Genomic DNA, 21,910 nt, shown 5'->3' with positions numbered 1-21,910 from the left:
TGAGGAATGCCCACATATTGTGAGCACTGTGTGTGTGTTACAAAGCAGTGCTGGGCTTTTTGTGAGGTGCTTTGCCCTCGTACAGATGTATATGAGAAAGACAAAATGCCTGTGCCAGTTCAGGACTGACCAAGCTGGAGTATTGCCACACCTGCTTGTACCTGATCAATTCACCCGGTGCCATGTGTTAGATATGAAACTTTTTCATTATACAGAGGAATTCCAGCTGCTTTGGGAGGTTATATACAAGTTCTTTGTATGTTTGTGCTGAGGTCCTTAACTGCCCTGGAAGAGCTGTTAGAAGCGACGGAAGCGTGTGGTTACTGTCCTTGCAAGGAATTCCATCAACCTTCCCGAGGAAAGAGGGATACATCCTCCAGCTCGGGGCATCCTATGAGTCACCAGTCAGTGAGATCACTCCTCATTACAAGTGAGTATTTGTTGCTACTCCATCAACTTTGAGAGTCCCCAACTTGCAGGAGGACTGGTTTCAGGCCAGTGCTCACCTCCTCTCGGGCCACTGAGAGAGCTGAAGTCTGGGCTGAGCTCAACTCAAGGAGTGCTGAGATGATTCCATGTGCCAGGCCTGTCTCTGGAGGCAGCTTTTTCTGCTGAGCAGTGCTGCAGGCTCGATGTGTGCAGTTGGCCCAGGTTTGTGGCTAAATTAGTCCATCTTTATTGGCATGGGATGACAGGGCTCCCTTAATATCTCGTGGGTAGAAAAATTACCTTCCTGCACATCTGCAGCTAAAGCTTCTGCATGAAATCCTCTGAGTGCAGCTCCCCAGCCTGCAGCAGCCATGACATACCCTCTAAATGAGCTGATCAGCTGGAGAGGGGCTGGCGGGGAGGCAGGAAAAGGCACTTATAGAGTCATTCAGGCGATGCTCGTGTCTGGACAGCAGGGATCTGTATCAAAAATCAGTGTGAAAGAGCAGGGAGCTCTCCCCAGCCAGTGTGGGGAAATGAGATGTAGACACCCAGCAGGTTGCCATTTTTAGCTTGGAGGGTGAGTTTTTGTGATTTCAGTGCTTAGGTTGGTGTAAAGGGGGGAGAGAGAGAGACAGCCTTAGGTAAAAGTTTGTATAACATAGGTAGCTGCAGTTCAACCCCAGTCTTTAGGCACTGTACTGCAGCACTCTAGAACAGCCTGCACCACTTGCTAGCTGGTGTTTTCCAAAGAAGATCTCTCCTCTAACACTGTATCATCAGCCTGTAAGCATCTCCCTTTCATTTCTCTCTGTCTACTTATTTGCTGTGATTGCAGGTGTTATCTTGGGTAACTCCCATGGACTCTGGTTTACCTCTGGCAGAGCCAGACTTTTCTTTTTTTTTTTTTTTTTTTTTTTTTTTTTTTTTTTTTTTTTTTTGTAAAGAAATAGGCTGCTAGCACAGGGGCAGGGGGCAGGAGACTGGGGTGGCTACACCTCCTAAACAAATAGCCACCCTTTGTGCACTGGGTCTGTGGGTTACACATCTCTGCCCTGCTCATATGAGAAGCTGTTGAAAGGCTGCAGCAGTCAGAGGAGTGTTCTCGTCCGTGCCGGAACAGCAGCGCAAATTTGAGCAGCGGGATGACAAGGAACCCACCAAAAGAAATAAAGAAAGGATTTCCTGCCTTTCAGACGCTGAAACCCCATTTTGGGAAGTGAGTGGCTGTGAAAGGCATGAGGCCATTCAGAGAATTGGGGCTGTGTGCTACCGGCCCCTCGGAGGGTTTGTCTGGTGGAGGAGAAGCAGCTCGTGTTAACCTGCTCCCAGAAGATCCATTTCTTCCAGCCCCCTGAAACAGAGACCCAGCCAGAGATGGATATGAGTTTTCTCTGCCAGTTAATTTCCAGCACAGACTGCACGCAAAATCTTCATTTAAAACGTGTAAATGACAGCGAAAGAGCCACAAGGGAGCCAGATTATAAGAGACCAATTTGCTGCCTGGGTTTTAATGACTCTGCACCACGGTGAACTCTGTGCTGCTTCACCGCTGAGCGTGCTCAAGGAGAGGACGAAAGAATGGACAGACAGACAGGCAGGGGCTCAGCAGAGCCTGCATGTCACCCCGCAGGATAAAATATTGTATCTCCTGCTCAGGAAAACTGGGAGAGGTGGCCCTCCCTTGCTCCTGAAGAACAGAAGGAGGCTTTGTGTTCCCAGACGCATGGCTCGGAGCTGCCCTGCGGCACGTTTTGGGGAGACTGCTCCCTGCCAAAGGGGGACTGTCTGTCTGGTGCCCCGTGCCTGGTTGGACACGGAGATGATGGGAAGTTCTGCTTCACTAGAGGGCCTCAGCAGATCAGTTCCTCTGAACGCCCTTGGCAGGTTGTACCCCCAAATCAGCCCCCAGATGTTCCCCCCTTGCGTTGCAGCTCGCCCGCCTGGGGTGTTTCTCCCTGCTGCCCTTCGCTTGTTTCTTGCAGAGCCCTCAATTGCCAGCTCTCGTCTCCAGATGTTTCCCTCTGCTTCTCGCCCTGCCTGGCTGCTCTCCTCGAAATACCGGGGTCCAAGTACCCGCTGGCGGTGCCCCAGGATGGCGTGGGGGACGCGGCAGCCCGTTTGTACCATCCCATAAAAGCGCTCTCGGCTGCCTGGAGGAAAGGAAGACGCAGGCTGGTGCGAGTCCAGCCTCTGCTTTACAATCTCTTTCCTGCCACTATAAATAACCTCGGCGAGAGTCACTTCAAAGGGAAGGGCTGGCGGCGGAGAGGTGGTTTGGGGACCGAGCGGGACAGGGGCGTCCCACTGCCCGATCCCACCCCGGCGCTTTGCATAAATAAATAAATCATGCAGCGAGGGAGAGGTGGAGAGAGAGGGCGAGCAGAGGAGGTTACTTTGGGAAGCCGCGCAGCTCGCTCATCCCAGCCCCGTAGTTCGGAGGGAGTGTGTCATGTTACAGGGGAGCCACGATCAGCCAGAGCACAGCGTCGCCGGAGCAGCTGAGAATTACCTCTCTCTAATGGGGACTTTCATGTGCGAGCTCCTGGCCAGTCTGCGAAGGAACTGAAACTGACAGCTTAGAAAGAATCAAAAACCTACCAGCGAACCAAAAGACTGAAATACAGGAGGAAAAAAAAATCAATCTCGATCAGATTATTTTTTCCCCCCTCGCACTCTTTGCTGCAGTTGGATCCCATTTTTTCTGCACCCCTTTTATGTGTGTGTGGTTTGTTTTTATTTTTTAAAGACACCCCCCCCCCCCCCCAGTCCACTTTTGTCATTATTGCTGTCACTCGTGATTTGCTGCCACCGGGATCCCCTTCGACGCTCTTTTCCTATGACTTCTGGATTGTGCTTCTCGGAGCAAGAGTGAAGCTTTATTTATTCTATTTATTTATTTATCGTTTCTCAGGACAGGGAGGGAATGTTGGAGGAGAAGAGCTGGAAAGGCGTCGACGAAGCAGCTTTTGACAGGGGGTGTGTGGCTCCCCCCAGGAGCGGCGATGGGGAGAGATGCTGCCGCCTCCCCCTGCTGCTGGGCTCGGGGCTGCCCGGCGTCTCCCTGCTCTCTCTGGTGCTCAGTCTCTTGCTGTACTTTCGGACCTCCGACCTGCAGTCCCGCGTGTCCCACTTGGAAGCGGGCAGACCCGCACAGCTCCCTGCCTGGCTCTCGGCAGACCAAATGGAGACGGCTATTTTGGGAAGAGTTGACCAACTGCTCAATGAGGTCGGTGTCCTTTCGTTTTGCGTGTGTGGTTTGCGGTGTTATCGATTTTAGGCACGTGCGGGCTTGCCTAGTCACCTTATCCATTTTTTTCCCCCTTCGTTAAAAGTGTATCTCCTCACAAGTGATGCTGCTGCCAGGTTGAGTTCCCTGTTCCTTCGGGTCCCTCCCACGTCTCAAACTTACTTGCTGTTTCTTCTTCTCAACCCATGCTGTGGCTGAAACCTGCACTTTGCAAAGAGGAAAACCTCATCCCCGGTCCTGGTGGGGAGGCAAAAACCTCCAGCCCTTCTCTTCGGGAGTCTTGCATGCTGAAAGAGTTAGAATTAGAGCTGGAGTTTAAACCTGGGGATTCAGCATGGTTTGAGCCCCAGGAGAGGGACAGCCAAGCATGTTACAGCCAGCAGGGCTATGGGAAGAGGTGATTGCCAGCACACCAGTGTTGTGATGGGCTGGCATTGCTGCTGTACCAGCCCTGGCCCCTTCCACAACTCCTGGCTCAGGAAAATGACACTCACTGGCATTGCCAGGATGGTTTCTGGTACTGCCAGGGCATCAATGCAGAGCATATGGCTGTGTTATACTCATTTGAGTCCCATCCAAACTCCACTGGATCTGTGGGCTCTCCTCTGATGATGGGGGAATGCTGCTACAGCAGGTCAATAAGGAGGGCCCAAAAGTGCAGATCATTGTGGCTGGCACGTTTTACCTTGCTGTGTTGTTGCTGCTGGGGGCTCTCTGTGTTCCTCTACTCTGCTTGCGATGAGTATTCCTTGCCTTGTTGGGCTTTGAAGTGGTGTTGACGTGTCAGGGAGCAGATGGTGGCTCATGTCTCTGAACTCTCCAGACAGGTCCCCACTGACCTGTTCCCACAGCTCTAGGAGAGGCTTGGGGGTGAAATTCAGGGCCAGAGCCATTTCCACCCACCTCTCCTTTTCTCTGTTTACTTAGCTTTGGCTTGAGTCATGCTGGAGAGATCCCTGGGGCTAGCCCAAAAACTGTTTGTATCTGAGAAAAATCCCTCATGGGCTGCTATTGCCAAATGAGGTGAGGAATGGGATGATCAGAGTGCTGACTACTGGGACCTGCCTTGGGCAGTGCTGCCTGGCACCTGGGGTGACCTGGACCCCCTCCTGCTTTCTAGGAGCAGTGAAAGTCTGTGGTGAGGAGTTTAAACCTACAGCTGACAGGCTCTGCTTCTGTTTATGGGTCTTGTGAGAGCAGTCCCTGGATCTGCTGGGGTATGCAGCCAAAAGCTGTGAACCTTCAGCTAACAAACACTGCAGGAGCTGAAAGATAGGGTTTTGAGTTGCCTCTTTGGATGAGGAATAAGGGAAAGACAGGGTCCATGGGGCAATATCCTACTTTAAAAAGGGGTGTGGGGAGGCAGAAGCATTGTGAGTGATTGGATCTGTGCCCTGTGGTTGTGCTTTGATGCAGGGACTCCTTCCCTGCCACCAGGCAGGGGATGAGTGCAGCAATCCCTCTGTTGCTGCTGGCATGAGTCTGCTGGGAAGTTGGAGTTTATCTCTGCTGAGATTTGAGAAGTGCCACCTCAGTCCTCCTGGGACTGGTGCCTGGGGCCGGATGGCTCCTGTCCTGCTGGCACTGGCACCTTTACACCTTTTTATAGCTCAGCTTAGTAAGGAAATGGGGGTCTCAGCACCCCTGTTTCCTGAGCAGCTCCTCCTGTGCTCCTGGGGGTGGGCACGGTCCCCACTGCAGCCAGGGTGGGGAGCAGCTCTGGGACAGGAACTCGAGGGGCCAGCACTTGCTCCTGAGTACCACTAGTGTTACCAGCTCCATCCTGGGCCACAGCTTCAAAAAGAACTTGGAGAAAAGTGCTGGAGTCTGTGGAGGAGGAGGGATGCCTGACCCACATCTCCTGTCCCTTTACACTTGTGATGATCTGATGCCCATGGGAGAGGAGGGCTCTGTCCCTTGGGGAGGTCCACTTCTGCTAAGAATCTGAACTTCAACTCCACTGTCAGCCAGACACACTGACATGGAGCAAGCAGCTCAAGGTCCAGGGCAAGGGGCTGCTGGTGGACAGATGGTGCTGTGCCATATGAGGCTTTTGATTAGGAAAGAAAAATCCTTCCAGTCCTCCTTTTCATTATATCTGAAACGGGGCCCTGGACTGACTGGTGAGGGGCAAGGATGGAGCGAAACAGGGTAGATAAAGGGAACAAGGAAAGGATGGGTGGGAAAAAAGTAAGGAAAGCAGAGTAAATTGTGCTGACCATGGCTGGGGGAGAGGGGCTTGCTGTGATGGACGTGAAAGTGGGATATTCATCTCCCCCTGCTCAGACCCTCGCCGCCTCTCATTGCCACATCCTCACAGCTTCCTGGTGTTTCAACCTTAATGGGTTTCACAGCTGCCAGCTCAGTGTTATCCATCACAAAATAAAACAGCAAAGCTTTAAAGGAATCCCAGCTTTAGGAAAAGCTGGTCAGAGGTGGGAGGGGAGGCACAGCACAGGAGCACGTTTCTAGCTCTGGTGGCTGTGGAGATGAGCTGATGAGCTGGAGGGATGTGAAGAAGTGAAATCTGTGATGGTTTATAGAGGAGCTCTAGGGTTATCTCAAAGCCTGGAGTGTGTAATGCCCTGCAGTCTGGGCCATGACTGTGCCCAGGGTGTTCCCAAAGGCCTGAGAGGATACCACACAGATTGCTCTGAGAACTGCCAATTGCCAAAGTCCTTTTAGGGGCCTTTCTTCTAGATGCACAAATAAAGCACAGTGGCAGGGGGAGGAGCTGGGTTGGTTTGCTTTAGATGTTAATTTGAAGGCAGCTGGTGGGGATGTTTTCTCCATCTCAGAGCCTGGTTTTCCAGCACTGGTGGCTGGCTGTGGCAGAGTTTCCATCTCAGCTCAGGAGGAGTGAGGAGAGGGTGGCTGATGCTTTCCCAGAAGCAGCCTGACCAGTGCTTCATTTGCTACTGTGTAAACCTCTGCCTGGTGTAGGCGAGTACCACGAGGGAATTTTCTGCCAGACTCAAATTGACTAGGTTTTCTTGTAAAAACATCTGTGCTGAATGGGCCAGAAACAGGTAGTACAGGGAGAGCTTTAACTCCACGTAGGAATTCGAATTCCTCTGTATTTATGAGACATCATAAAATCATACAAGGAACACAAATAAACTCACTAGTGGCATTTGCAAGAGAGGCTTTCCAAAGAAGAAAACAAGGTCCTTTCCCATGCTGGGTAACATTTGGTGCTGTTTTACTTGCCAAAAACTCATCAGGGTGGAGAACAGGATGGATTCAGTGCTGTTCCCGGAATTTGTGAGTTTGTAGAGATAGAAATGTGTATTTGTGATGCAGCAGCAGGTAATCTTGTGCACCCTGGGGGAAGCACAGCTGCCCCTCAGCCTTCTCAGGGGCTTCTGTTGAAGGTGTTTGTTGTGGCTTTAGTGATTCTGAAGGGATTCAGGAATGTGCCTGTGAATGGGGAGGGAGCATGATCCTCACTGCTTTCCCATTAGTCTCATTTCCCTGGAACTCTTTGCTTACTTATGAAGGCAAAGGAGGAACACCAGAAAACTCCCTTTCCCTCCTGACTTGAAGCATTTCCCCCCCTTTTTTAATTCCATGTCTCAAAGCACACTGCACAGTTGTTTTCCTAGACTCTTCAAGCTTGTTCTAAGCATCCCCTGCCTACATCTTTAGCTTAGTGTTCTTCACCTCACAATCATGGGATCTGCTTTTTTCTTTCAACTTGTCTAGTAGCTAAATGCCATTTCCTTTCAGCTGCTTGCCAATCCCTGTGCCTAGGTGGTGTCATTTCCAAACTTCTTCCTCCATCTGGGAGGACTCACTGCTCACTTTTTCTTTGTGTCACATGGTCCCATGATCCCAGGAGCTGGGCCTTTAAGAAAAAACGGGCAAATTGGAGGTAAAACAATAAGAGTTAACAAAACCACCCACCCCTGAAATCCTCCTGATAGTTGTAATAGATTATCTATTTAAAATGTGTTTCTCTTAGCTGTTGGAGATAGTGGTGGGAAATGATTTCACCTCCCCGGGTGACTGCAAACAACTGGGAATGCTAAAGAGCTATTAATCTGCCCCCTTTGAAGAAGTGCCCTCCCTCTCACCTAATCTCAAGTGCCCATCCAAAACAGGCTCTTGCAAGGTTTAGGAGACCACAGCCATGGTCCTTCAGTGTCAGAAATGGTCTTGCTGTGGCTGCTGTGTCCATCCATGTCAGCCCTGTCCTGTCAGCCTGTGGTGAGTTAACAAAAGCCATGGGAAAAGCCCGTGCTGACTTTACTGCCTGTTCCCAGCAGGTGTTCCAGGGATTTTCCTTTTCCTCACACTCAGCAATGTGCAGTGGCTCCCTAAATCCATGGTGGTGATCAGCTGTGGCTCCAGCACTGGCAAAGGCTTTTTCCAGCCACTTGCTGTGGTGCAGGGGGAAGATGCAGCTGTTACATCACTGAATAAAGTGACAGATGACAGCAAGCTGGCTCTGCTGACAAAGCAATCCCCTCCACAGGAAGTGTTTCCAACCTTTCTGTTGCTGCTCTTGATGTTACATGCTCCAGGTATCCCCCAGGTGAAAAAGCAAACCCCAGATCCCAGGAAGGAGATTGCAAACATTGTTGGACCAGGCACTATTTTGCACAGTGGAAAAGAGGGAAGCAGAAAAGGCTGGGTGTGGGGGTTTGTTTTATTTCACCATCTCCACCCAAAGTTGAGCTGAGGATTTTTTCTGTGGCAGTGTTTGTTTAATAGACTCTGCAGGAGAATGAATGCCAGGCTAAATGGCATTTTTCCTAAGTTTTGCCTTCCACTAAAGGAGAGCAATCCCATGGCAGTCACTGATTTTTGATATCATGTGCAGAGCTCCCAGGCTTGAGGGAGACAGGAGGGATGGAGGAGAATGTGCAGATTCTTCTAAGTGTGTGATGGCTGCTTGGTGATGCACAGGGCTGTGCTCCAGCCTGCCCAGCAGCACCAGCACCTCCCTCCTCAGGGGCCCCTGTCCTTGAGAAGGCTATTTCAGTTGTCCCAGGTCTTCCCACTGCCTTGACCCTGCAGATAAAGCCTCAGGGAAATGTTATCAGCCCTGTTCCGTTCTCAGTTGTGCTCAAGTCCTGCTGGGTCATCACTTCCCTGTCCAGTTGTGCTGCTCCTCTCTTTGTAAGCCTGCACAGCAACCCAGCCAAGGCTTCTTGCAGCACAGCCTAACTCTGCCATTCCTCCTTAGCCCCTCCAGTGCCTCTGCACTTGGTGGGGCAGGGATCTGTTCCATGTTTCCTTGCAGATTTGTGTCCTGTAAAAAGAGTGAAAAAATGGAAATGTTCCAGCCAATTCTGCCTTCCTTCATCCCAGGCAGAAACAAGCTGATTTACTTTTATCCTCTCTAAAAGAATTTTTCCCCAAACTGATGCCTTCCTGCAGGTGGATGCTCAATTACTTGTGAAAATTAAGCAATTTCTATATGATTTTGAGCATGGGCTTCTGTTGTGCCCTATATAAAGCTGTTCCTTTTGAAATATTGGCCCAATTGTGAAGTAGTTCAAAAATAAAAGGGCTCAACTGGGATGGGAAGCTGGGCTTGAAGGTTAGGAGGGAAGAGAGAGTGATTCCAGAGCTTAGGAACCCCAGCAGCTCAGCCTTCCCAAATCATTAACCAAATGTGATTCGCAGGCATTAATGAATAACTTAGTCAGATTGATTTGTATTTTCTTCACTAAATTACAGTTATTCTATAAAGTCTGCCAGAGGTGGTGAGGATGCTGCCCCTGAAGCACATTCTGCTCAGGACATGGGTTAATTTTGTGGATGTTCCCAGTGAGGGAAGAGGCAGTGACCTCAGGTGGTTTATTTGCCTTTCGAGAGAGACACAGATGGGCCCAGAGAGCAGAGACTGACACACTGGCACCATTAGGAATCCAAACTCATACATGAAATGAACATTCTGACAAAATTCCACCTGGTGGGAGCTCTTGATTGGTTTTGTTGTGTTCTGCCCTTGGGGGAAAAATTAAGTTTCACTGCATCTGAAGATTTCAGGGGATGCTGTTGCTGTTTTCAGTCCATCTTCAGCCACAGTCTTGCAGTGGGACCCTTCTATCCATCCAGGTGTCTCCAAACACATAAGGAATCTGCTGCAGGGTGGAGGAGGACCTGCTTCAGATGTTCATTTTCTGCCCACTGACTGGGTCTTCTGAGAAATGTGGCTCTGTCACGAGGACACAGGCACCAATTTATTTGCCACTGCTGGCTCTTGGTTTTGTAATGCCTGTCAGGAGAACCACATTTGGAGGCCATTACGAAACTCCCTCGGCCTGCTTTCAATCAAACCCCGCATTTCTAGCTAAAGACTATGAACTTTATTGCCTTTCTTCATTCCCAAACTTCTCTGCCCTGCCTCTTCCATCTCCACTTGGGCAGCATCCCCTCCCCGTTCCACTTCAAGAATTTGAGGCTTTGGTTCCAATGGCATGAATTAATCCTTTTTCTGTTTTCCCTCTCTTGGCAGAAATTGAAGTTCCACTTGCCAAGGCATCGAGAGGTTCGAGACACACACCAGCACTGCAACTGCCCAGCAGGTAGGGATCTGGGACAGCTGCCACTTTGGGAAGTGACAAAAACTCTTCTGCTTGCATCTCACTGAAGGATTTTTCAATGTGTGAATGCAAAGTGACGTGCACTTGCTCGACAGTTTGATGGAGGTATAGGAAATTGATGTGGAATGTGGGCAACAAGTCTGGTGTGTACCTAGATGCCAACAAGTGACAGGAGCAAGAGGAAGAGTGATAGATATCCAGGTGGATGTCTAGATAGAGAAAGAAGGATACATCTGGAGGGCCTGTGTTCCCACTGATTCTTGATATCAGCTTTGAAGTGGGCAGACAAGCTCTTGGGAAGTGCATATTTCATGCCTGATTTTGGAATGTAGGCTAGATCCAACACCAAAGCTGAATTTTGGTGAGCCAAAATGCCTCTAGGGTGAGAAGATTTGAATTCCTTGGTGTTCTACAACTATCTGAGGCATCTTGCAGAATTAACAACCTTCTGCTAGCAGCAGCCATTTATGATGGGCTTGAATGAAGTGGTCACTTGTGGTCCCACTCATATAACATACAGAAATACTATGGGATTGCCTAATTGCATTATGGTTTTAATCACGTTAATATCAAAAGGCTCTTTGAGACACATCTTCTGAAGTGGTTTTAATACAATAAGTGGCAAATTGCTATGGAAAGAACGTTTGTGAATGGCATTTCATTCCATGAGTATGAATCATTCAGCAATCCTCGTTGTCTTTTGATACATTTGACTAGAAAAAGAGAAGTGCCAGATACCACTCTCACCCAAAGCTGAAGTTCTGGGAGAATTTGAATGTGTATTCAAACTGGGTAATATTTTGCAAGTAAGGTGGCAGGGAAAGTTATGTCTGGATTAGCATTTCCATTTTCAGTGCTTTCTCCTTTGGTTCTCTTTGGTGTCCAGTGTGACAGTATCTGGTGGTGTGCTTAACAAAGGGTATTTAAATGTGGTCAACAGTTGGGATAAGGGTGGATAAAATTATAAAGAGCTTGTCTTTGCTGGAGGTAATGTCTCAAATAGTATAGACATAGGAGGTTCAGTCTCTTGACACACTAAAATGGATTTGCAACACAGCAGCTTGTAAAAGCAAGAGTTAAAGCTGTACAGGTTTGTGGTGGAAAAGAATTAAAATCCAGGATCCACAACTACAAAACATTGGAAAAAGCCTGATTTGACTAGTCCAGATCAGAACTGTTGGACTTTCTTTTTAGTCCCAGAAAGAAACAACGGGAGCAATTTTGGTTTAAATTTAAAAGATGGTACAAATAAAATGTTTTCTAAATATCGTTTCTCAAAAGAGCAGATCAAGACTGAGTTCAGTTGATTTTAAATACCAGCATTTTCCCTTCAATGGGAACACAAATCACAGCCCTCCTCCATTTTTAAGTTCTTGCCTGGACTTGACAAATAAATGCCATAAAACCACAGGAGTGAATGTCCTCCTGATGTTTCTGAGCCAGCTTGAAGAAGGAAACTTGGAACTTGAATGCAGTGCAGAGAAAAATGATATTTGCTCCCTTTTGAGGCCATCTGAATGTCACTCCTACACCACCTGTGTGACAGATGAATCACCCAGGTATTTCAGCATTGAGATCACAACACATGGTTACAGATACCCACATGCCTTGGGAAGCTTTGGCAGCAGTCTGTGCTGGATTTCTCATAACTCTTAGGTGCCCATTCATTCCATTAAGCTCACAGAATTGCTGAATAATAGCTTTCATTCAGGAGGACAGTAATAATAAATGACCCATAAGGGTCTCTTAAGGGTTGAGGCTTTCTTTTTACCTGTTGAACTTTCTTGTCTTCATCAAATATTCTATGGATACAGAAACTATATATGAAATTCTCTCCCACCCTGTCAGAGGGAAATGAAACCATGGTCTAAAGCTGATGTTGTGGTAGGTGAGGTTTTGATAGGCTTGGAGCAGTACAGAAACAAAGGCACCTTCAGCCAGGTACTGTCTCCTCTTAGACCCTTTGCTCCAGGGTGTTTCCCTTTGGTCTCCAGGCTTGTGCAGTGCATGCCACCTGACCACGTTTCAACGTGGTCTCTCTTCCAGCACAAGGCCTTGGAAATCCTTTTCCTCTGTGCATTTTTCCCCTGGTGTTTAAAATGCCCCAGGGACCAGACAATAAGACTGCTGTGGGACACCAAGGTATTCAGAAGCGTCAAGATGTTGCAAGAGTTGGTGCATGCCTGTTGCTTCTCACTGGCCCACTTCACTGCCTGTAAACACATCGTGCTCCTCAGCAAAATAAATGTTTATCAGTGACATTTGAGTTCATCCCTAGCTGTGAGTCAGGTCCCTGCATGGCAGAGGAGGGGGAAAGGAAGACAAGTTCATTTGCTGACCTGTTTCGTGCGGATGTGGAGGTCTGGGGCAATAGGAGAGCTTCAGAACAGATGGGATTGTGAACATAAATGGTTTGAAAAAGCTGGGAATTGGAGAAAAAGAAGATTGTGAAGTGTGTGGCTGTGCTGTGGCTATGATAAGGATGCTAGAAATAACATGGTCAGGAAAACAGCACAGCTGTATTTATAGCAAATGATAAGGAAATAGAAGTTGCTTTTCATTGGAAAACGGCTACTTCAGATCACTTGGGCTGGGTGTGACTACCTGTGGGATGCTGATCTTTGGCATTGTGGTTTTTTTGAGTTTAGAGGTCACAGTGGGCTTCTCCAGCAGTGTCTTGGTGGGGAGGACACAGCCCTCAAGTTTAGCATAACCTATCTGGGTAATTAATGACTTTGTTCCCTTCAATAGATAACCTCAATCATTCCTTCTGTCCCCACTTACTGCTAGATGGATCTGGGACAGCTTTGTACAGTTTGGAGAGAAGAAACCTTAATGGCAGCAATGACTGTACTCAGCTATTCTCCAACCCCAGGTCCTGTGCTGGGATGAGGCCAAGTGTGGGCAGGGAGCTCAGCACAGGTTTTGGTCTGAGGTTGTTGCATGCATGGATATGATTTGGGGAATTTTTCTGGGACTGAGCAGATGCTTTTCCATATGGTGCGTGGATGTGGTCAGGAGCTACCTGAGGCTGGAGGATCCTCTTACAGCCCACTGACCTCCCTTAATTTCCTCCACATAGTAAAAAATATGCTGCAAGGGGAAAGCATTTTGTTTCAGGTTGACAGGGGAAAAAAAATCTAAGCTTTCCTGGTCTAATCTTGATCCAGTTGCAGATCCAGACTGTGTCTGCCTGGGCAGCCTCAAACAGCCAGGGATTACAGCACAATCCCTTCCCACAGCTTTCCTGGCAGAGGTGGGCGCTTGTGTATTTTGTATATTGTGACTCTCTTTATTAGCTCTTTCCCATCTTCCTCTCCTCAGCTCTGATTTTCACAGTCCCCCGTGGCTGTTTTTTCACTGTGCTGGCTCTCTGCTCTGGCCTTCAATATCCCTTTAAAAAAAGAAAAAATAAGAGTAAGGGCTGGCTGCTTTCCCTCTGCCTCCACAGTGCTTGTTTTGGTCCGGTTTCTCCTCGGTCAGGTTGGGAGCCTGCGGTGCTGGGGGCGGTCAGCCGTGCAAGCAGGGAAGCAGCTCAGAGGGATGCTCAATGACTTTTCCATCCCTCCCTGTGGCAGTTCAGGGCAGAGGAGGGACCTGGGCTGCAGGAGGAGGTGGCTCGCAGGGACTGGCATTGGCAGTCAGAGGAAGGTTGCACAGCCCTGCCACACACCTGCTATTACAGGGGCTTGGAGGATAGTGTGGGGCAGCTGCAAGGATTTTGGCAGTGGCCAGGAACTGATGTTTTCTCTGGAATGTCTTTGAGGCTTTGCAAAGGAATGTCCCCTGGGCATTCCTTCTCATAGAAAATTTCACCCACGTTTCCTATCTGCCCACCATGGGGCACAGAGAGAGCTGCTTGGCCACCCTTCAGCTGCGAGTGACTTGACAGAAATACCAGCAGGAGATGCTGCAGCTCAAAATTGTTGCTGCTGTTGGCATTTCTTGCAGGGAAGCTTGCAGGAGCCAAGGTGAGGATGAGGCCAGCAAGAAACAGTGTAGGGCTGCAGTGGGGTGTTGACTTCCAGCTGATGGGAAGTGCATCTCCCACATCCCAACCTGTGCCTGTCCCCACAGACAGGTGCAGAGGAAGGAAAAAATGCTGGGAAAGGCAGCAGATGAGGTGTTGGTGAGGATGGCTGGAGCAAGGGGAGAGACTCCTGGGCAGTGTGGGCTGAGCCTTGGCCCTGCAGAAGACAGGCAGGATGTTGTTTCCAAGTGGATGTATCCGTTTCTAACTTGGGAATTGTATCTTCTCACCAACATCTCTGTGGAGATGAGCCGAAAAGGGGGACAGTGCCCAAATGCTGCCCTCTCCTCACATCCCAGCTGAGGTGCTCTGTCTCTTGCCAGGTTGTTGGTTGTTTTCATGGCTCTTATATTTTCTCGCTGTCATGTTTAACATGATCCTTTTCCAGCTTGTTGGGGCTGCTTGGACAGATCATAGGATCACAGATTGGTTTGGGTTAGAAGGGACCTTAAAAGGTTATCTAGTTCTACTTCTCTGCCACAGGCAGGGTTACATTCTGTTAAACCAGGCTGCTCCGAGCCTTGTCCAACCTGACCTCAAACACTTCCAGGGATGGGGCAGCCCTGGCTTTTCTGTGCAACCTGTGCCAGTGTCTTAATGCTGCACAAGGGCTCCCATGAGATTAAAAACATGGACACACTGGTGAACCCTGAGAGGTGAAGGAGGTGTGTGGGATCCCTGGTGTGGGGTGAGGGTGTGGAAAGGTCAACTCCAACTATTTAAACACCAGCAGCCACAAGCTGTGTCAGTGGCCTTGGCTCAGAGCCATGAGGAGGATGAGGTGGGAGGGTGCAATGGAACACCCTCGGCCCCGTGGCCTCACTGTCAGGAGGTGCATTGGACTGGTTGAAATGTTATGGTTTTGTGTTTCACCCCTTTTGAGGACAGTAAGTCAGCGTGGCTTTCCATGCTGACTGTGCAAAAGGTGTTTTCTGCCTTGAAAGTGGCTCAACGCAGCTTTTTGTCGAGCGCTAACCAAAAAAAATGGAAAAGAGGATTTCTGTCTCAAGCAGCAGCTCCTTGCCAAAAGCTCTGCGCTCTCAGAATTGTGTTTTCCCTTGGAAGGGCTGGCCAGAGAGCTGGGATCTGGAGGGAGCAGTGGCTGGGCTGCTGCAGATGGACACCCAGCACCGCTGCAGCCATGTCAGAAAATGGGATTCTCCGGCACGCCACCTCCGGAGCACATCTGGAAAAAAAATTCCAGCATAATCATTGCTTAAATGCTACCCTCTTTTTTTCCCCCCTGCTTTGTAACGCATCTTCCTGGGAATTCTATTATTCCTTGAAATTTAAATATATTCCCCCATCCACATTTTTGGGCCCTCCAGAGTATATACACACTTCAGCCTGGAAAGTTGCTCATGCGCCCTGGGCTGCTGGCTGTATTTTGGGTTGGGGTTTGTTTGGTTTACACATACTGTTGTTTCATTTGTTTTTAAGATGCAAACCACACAATGAATTCCATGGATTCTGGGAGCAATTATGAATAAATGGGGATGAACAATTCAGGGGAAAAAACCATACTAATAGTTTGTTTGGTCACTTAACTCTCTTTCTCTGAACATGTAGGCTGCTGTGCTCTTAAATGGAGTGGCTTGAGGAGTCATCCCAACCTTTGCTTTTGTCACCTGTGTGTTGCCATATCCATGGCTGAGGGATGGGAAGAGGGAGAAAGGATGTTCCTTAAACCTCTAAGCATAAACTCATCCGGCTTAGTCTGCTTTTGGGATCTAAACCTACCTTATTAAGGAGTGTTTAATTGATTTTAATTAACCTGCTGTTGTTGCCTCAGTGCAGACCAGGAGGGCTTGTGTAAGCCATTAATACACTTGTGAGTGTGGCCTGTGCTGCAGAATGGTTGGAGAGCTCAGAGCATCCCTGTGGTGCTACCATGCACTAGAGTTAGGATGGCAAACACCTCAGCCTTTCCCTCTTGGTCCAAAATATGATTAGAAACAGCCAAAGCATTGAAAAAGGAAGGTGATCTGGAGCAGTGATGGGCACAAGTGCTCTGGAAGAGGGTGGCCTGGTTATTTACACCTGTCTACTTGTTCAGATAATTCCCATTTGCCATGCTCAGGCATGCCTCCTGTACACCCCAAGGCTCCTCTCTTTGTCTTTTATATGCCTTCTTATTTTAAACTTTTTATTTTTGGCCTTTTTTATTTTAAACTTGCCTGGAAGGTAGGAGGAATTTCCTCCAAAGACATGGAATTGCTATGGGACTTTTCCTCTGGAGGCTGAGCTGTGCCTAAAGAAGCAAACAGGTAAACATTTATATTCGGGGGTGCACGAGTCCTGGTGACACAAGCATTAACTTTAATGGTGCTTGTATATTATGGCCTGAATATTATATCCTAGCCTGGTTGTTTGATACAGCTGTTCAGGGATAAACTAACCTGTTCCTCAAGTAAGGTAAAGACATTGAAGGAAAGATTTTGGAGCAGATACCCTGAAGTGCTCCAGCCAGAGCACGGATTGAGGCAGGATAAAAGCGTTGTGGTGATGATCCCGCTGTGACCTTTCCTGTCCATAACAATCCAGGAACAAGCCAGTGGCACATGGCTGGCTTGCCTGTGGGGCAGGAGGGCTGCAGCAGGGAGCTTCTGCATGTTCCACGGGTTTGCCTACAGATGTTTGGTGGGAGTGTTTACACCATCGCGTGCCTGCGCTCGCGATGTATATGGCACAGATGGGCATAAATCAGCGCCTTGACAAAGCAAGGCAGAACCCTCCCAGCTGGCTGAGCAAACCCCAGCAGCACATTGTGCTACTGTAGGGCCACGGCTTTGCTTCAGCACGAGCGTGCTACCGGGCTGTGGGGTTTTCCCCAGGCCTGGGCTGGGCGCACATGGCCGGGCTGGTTTGCGTCAGCCGCTGACGCACGTCCGTGTGTCCTCGCGTGTGCTGCCCGTGCTGGGGGGAGGCTGAGCCTGGCTGAGCTGAGCCAGGCCCCCGATGGGGCACAAGGCCGAGCAAAGCGTGGGCGCCCGCCAGCCGCCGAGCAGCGCTGGAAACACTGAAAATACTGGAAATACTGGAAATACTGAAAATACCCGCGGCTCGCTGTGCGCAACGAGACCTCGGTGCCAGGGTTGGGAGCTGCCATGTGCCTGATGGCCATGGGGAGGTGGAAAGTGGGGTGCTGGCCTGGCCAGTGGTAGGATGGCTCTGTTTGGTGTCCCCATGATGGGGCACAGAGGGGTTTTGCAGTGGGATGCAGAGGAGCCGTCCTCTCCGAGGTTTCTGCTTTCAGTGTGGTGATACCCGATTCCCTGCTGGCTTTTCCGGGCATCTGCCTACACCTTTGCCCTGCTGTGGGGACCAAGGACCAGGCTGATCCTGCCCGAGGGTGTCCCAGGACGCAGATCAACAGGAAGAGGGGAGGGAGGGGCGGCTTTCCTTCCCCCGGATCGCCTTTCAGCCTCGGTGCCAGGCCGGGTCCGCAGGTACACTGATGGTACAGGGGCAGAGCCAGCCTGTAAAAGGGAGAGGTTGCATCATGCGGGGCTGGGCGGGCCTCGGGAGGCAGAAACCTCATCTGTTAAACATATACCGCCCCCCTCCGCCGGGGAACATTCAATCCTCTCTTTGATGGACGTCCAAGAAAATACTTCTTCCACATCCTAAACTTGTTAGCACCAGTTAATCATCTTAACCTCCCTCCCCTCCGAACGCACTCCGATGAGTTTCCCATCGCTGGCAGCTGTTAAAGACACAGCGATGCTTTTTGCGCCTGCCTTCGCAGGCTATTCACCATTAATTACCCTTCACCATTAATTATTAAACCTCCCGGCTGTCCCCGGGTGGGAGAGCAGCAACCCACACCTCGTGCTGAACCCCCTCTGAAGTGACTGTCTGACACTTTGAGGGTGGATGCATCTGATGCTGTTCTCCCCTTCCAGGAGCTGCACCAGGTCTGTGCACAGCCTCTTTGACATTATGAATGCATTGTGAAGCTGAAGCCCTGGAAAATGCTTGTTTGTGTTAGGGTGATGCTCGAACATCCCAGAATAACAGAGCAGCATGACAGTCAGAGGGGTTGGAGAGATGTGCTGTGTGTGGGGTCTGTGCCATGCACCTGGTGAGAGGAGTGGGCTGTGACATGACACTTGTAACTGGGCATCTGCCCTTTACTGCACCTGAATATTTCTCCCCTTTCCAGTCTGGAAACCCCCTTGTTGCCTATTGTCTGTGGTTTTCCCCTCAAAATAAGGTTGTGTTTCAGACAGAAGAAAGGTGCATCCATCCCCTCTGCAGTGCCCAAGCCTCTTTGATGTGCCCTTTGATGCTATCTACCTCTTGCACATAAGGGATTGGGTGACAGCCCACTTGTATGGGCTCCCTGGACCAATTCAACCCCTCAATCCCCAAACCAGGGCTGGGATGATTCCTGCTCTGCTTGCCAGTCCTGTTCTAGCCTGGCTGCTGAGACTCAGTGTCTGTTTCTCCCTCATGCAATGTCTTGTGTGAGCAGGCAGTAATTAAATCAGTGTATTCCCTGGGGTGGGACAGCTGATTAACAGCACATGGGGGGCTGAGGCACACACGGGCAGTATCAATCCATCGCTTGCCTCACTCCTCTCCCTTAGGATGTCTGTTTTTTTTCTTTTTGCTTTTCTTCTTTTCCCCCTTTCTTTCAATGAGAAAATGAAGATTATATCAGCTGAACTGGAATCTGAACTGACAGAGCTTTGTTCGAGGCTTTTGTTTATTATGGTTTGGTGTTGCTCTGGGCAGTGTGTCCCCCTCGCTGGGGACCACCCAGCTGTCCCATCCATACCAGGCTCCCCTTGCTGGGCAGCTCAGCCAGCAGCAGGTAGAGGACCTTTGGGGAGGGCTCTTCCAGAGGCTGAACCTGGTGCTGGAATGCAGCACTGGGTGGATGCAGCCAGATCCTGGTGGCTGCTCTTTTCTTGTCCTTCTCCTCTGTCATCTGCTGCTGTCCAAGGGAGGAGATGTTGCTGGAGGCAACAGCAGCTGCTGGGAGTTGGCCTCGTCCCTAACGGAGCTGAAGAACACAATGGGCTGGGATTTTTTTAATCCTTTTTCTTGTTTGGTTTTTAAATATTAGCTCCTTGTTAGAGTGATTCTGGCAGCAAAGAGGGAGTAGTTATGTCTCCCAAAATGGCAGTCCTTGCCTGCAGATTAACTTCCCCTTAGACCCTACAAGTGCTACACACATGAAACCCCAAAAGAACCCATAGGGCTTACAGGTTTGTGGCACTCCCCTGGTCACAGGAAGGGAGCCATGTCCCTCTCTGCTCAACAGGGAGCTGTGTACCTGGCTCTGACCCTCTGAAACCCAGGGAGAAGCTGTGGTATTGTGAGGCTCTGTCATCCCCTGTGCAATGTGATTTAATGTGGGCTTCCAACAGAAGGAGGGGAGGAGGTTAAGAAACATGTTTTTGTTCTGAAAGGTGTAGCCTTGTGTTTTTTGGTTTGTCCCCAGTCCATGTGTGTGGTGATCTCTTGCTTGAATTCCAAAGCCATCCTGGTTAGATCCCTGTGCTCTGCTATTGCTCTAAGCTGTATCTTATTGGGCAGGGTCCTGGAGTTTGCTGGGACAGTGATGGAAGTGGCTCCCAAGCCCTGTAGGGCTGCAAACATGTGACTCTTGGCTCCAGGGCTGGTGTGGGGCATGAGCCATCCCCAGCCCACGTAGTTTGGCATGCACTCAGCCATTCCCACTCCTCCACATGGGTTTTTTTATGTGCCTTTCCCATGCAGCAAACTGTTGGAGACATTGGTTCTCATTCCTCCTCTTTGCTCTCTTTTTTTCTGGAACACTGAGAGTTTCCTGTTTTGATAGAATTTGACTCTTTAGCAGTGGCTAAGGAGCCTCAAACTTTTTTTACCAGGTGTACCACAAGGCCCATGTACTTTGGAGAAACTTCTATCTAAATATAATACCCTTTACCCCTCATGCCCTCAGGGCCTTTCCTATTGTCTGGAAGGAAGAGTTTCAGAGTAACTCATGTCTAAACTTGCTTGGTTTTCCTCCAAATTATTTTTTTCTCTGCTCTGGGGAGAAGTGAAAGTATTTATTGTCCATTTTCATCGTGTTCCCTTTTCTTTTTGAGATTATAATGGAACTTCTCGCTACCTTAAAAAATAACCACCTGTCTGCCTAAATAAGAAAAAAAATCTTGTCCCCTCAAACAAGATGGAGGTCCTGACAGAATTTAGCAAACATACTGAGTCAAATTTGCCATGTTGGGAGGATGAGGGGATACAGGTGCTTTCCAGACCATGCTCAGCGGGAGGCAGCAGTTGGTTGGGGCTCCTTCTTTGGCTTTCCACTTGGATGGCTCTCTCCATAGTGTGTGCTGTGCATCTGGTGTTGGCACTGGAGGCAGCAGGGAAGGGATCTGCACGCTCAGTTCATTCTAGGTAAGGGAAGCCATCAGTCCTTTATCCCTGCAAGCCAGAGCAGGTTGTCTCCATATGTGCCTGCTGGCCCAGCCTGGCTCCCACTGGGCACGGGGTAGCCAAGCCAAGCCAACCTCTCCAGCTTGAGATGTGCTAAAAAGCATCAGCTGGAGTTGGCTGAATGAATACTCTCCTCTTCTGCTCCATAAAACACGCTGAGCAAACCCACTTAGGCTTGTAAAGCCCATCACATTTTTCCTTTTGAAAGGACTAGCATCAGCCCCACTCTCCTCCACATGCTCTGTTTGGAAACGACGCATCAGGAAGAGCCTGAAGGAAGAATTTATGGTGTCTCTAATTAGTCAGTTTGTTCCATCCTTGAAGGAGAGGATAACGAGCCACAGGGATGCATTGCTGGCCTCTGGAGGAAGAGCACTGTGGCTAGGCTCATGTCCAACTGCTGATAGGGTAATTAGTGGTAACTGGGAGCTATCAATCATCCGGGGTGGAAAAATGTCTGGGCTAAAGGAAAGACCCTCCCAAACATTTTCATAACTCAAAAGGGTGTGAGACAGGGTCTGGAAGACAGTACTGGCAGTCCGTGAGGTATTTGAGGAAGGAGTCTATTAAAAGATAAATTGAACACAATGGTCTTTTGTTCGTCCCTGGGTAGGTGACAGAATTTGCTGTTATAAAAGTTGCAAAGTATTTTGGAAGGAGGAAGGAAGAAGAAAAGAGTTAGCAGATGGAAAAGAGAGAAAAATAGCAAGAATTAGGGGGGAAGAAAAAAGTAACAGTGCGCTAGTTATTAAAATTAGCTGTTAATTGCAAAAGTTATATAGGATTAAAATAAATTATGCAATTTGCTAAGTGAATAAAGTGTGCCATTTGCATTTGAAGTGCATGAGCAGAGAATTTATTCAAATAATTATTAGCTGTAGTAAGGTCCAACTTTCTACTTTCCCCAGACAACCACATTATGAGAGAGATTGTAACTTTCAGCAGGAAAGTAAAAATGCCACGGATTTTGGTTTTTGCTTTGCCCAGCCATGATTTACTTTGGCCATTTTTTCTTTGTGGTTCCTTGCTAATTCTGCAGCTCTCTGAGGAATAGGGCTTGTGCAGGGCCTGGCTGAGTGCTGAAGAAGTGGCCAGCTCCTCGGTGCAGAAAAATGAGAGACTCCTCTTGAACAACCAGCTGCAATTTTCAAACTGGTTTGGATCTCTCCAGAGCTTTCAGATGCTGCCTTCTTATTCCTGGAATGGAAGAGG

The 21,910-nt window shown here is 49.1% G+C and overlaps 1 protein-coding gene across 8 annotated transcripts in view; it reads left to right on the top strand.

Annotated features, from left to right (window-relative positions):
• The first annotated feature begins 2,669 nt into the window (after positions 1 to 2,669).
• Positions 2,670 to 21,910, top strand: part of COL13A1 (collagen type XIII alpha 1 chain) — a 76,384-nt gene continuing 57,143 nt past the window's right edge. For 4 of the 8 annotated variants that reach the window (XR_013775139.1, XR_013775140.1, XR_013775141.1 and 1 more), the window contains exons 1-2: positions 2,683 to 3,658; positions 10,149 to 10,218. The gene's annotated coding sequence lies outside the window, so the exon portion shown is untranslated. Of the gene's footprint in view, positions 3,659 to 10,148; positions 10,219 to 21,910 lie in introns of all 8 variants that reach the window. The other 4 variants (XR_013775136.1, XR_013775137.1, XR_013775138.1 and 1 more) reach the window with 3 other exon arrangements.

The sequence above is a fragment of the Erithacus rubecula genome, assembly GCF_903797595.1.
Source record: "Erithacus rubecula genome assembly, chromosome: 9".
In the NCBI taxonomy this organism is placed as follows: Eukaryota; Metazoa; Chordata; class Aves; order Passeriformes; family Muscicapidae; genus Erithacus; species Erithacus rubecula.
The sequence above is the reverse complement of the archived record's forward strand: the minus strand, read 5'-3'. Positions and strand labels throughout refer to the sequence as shown.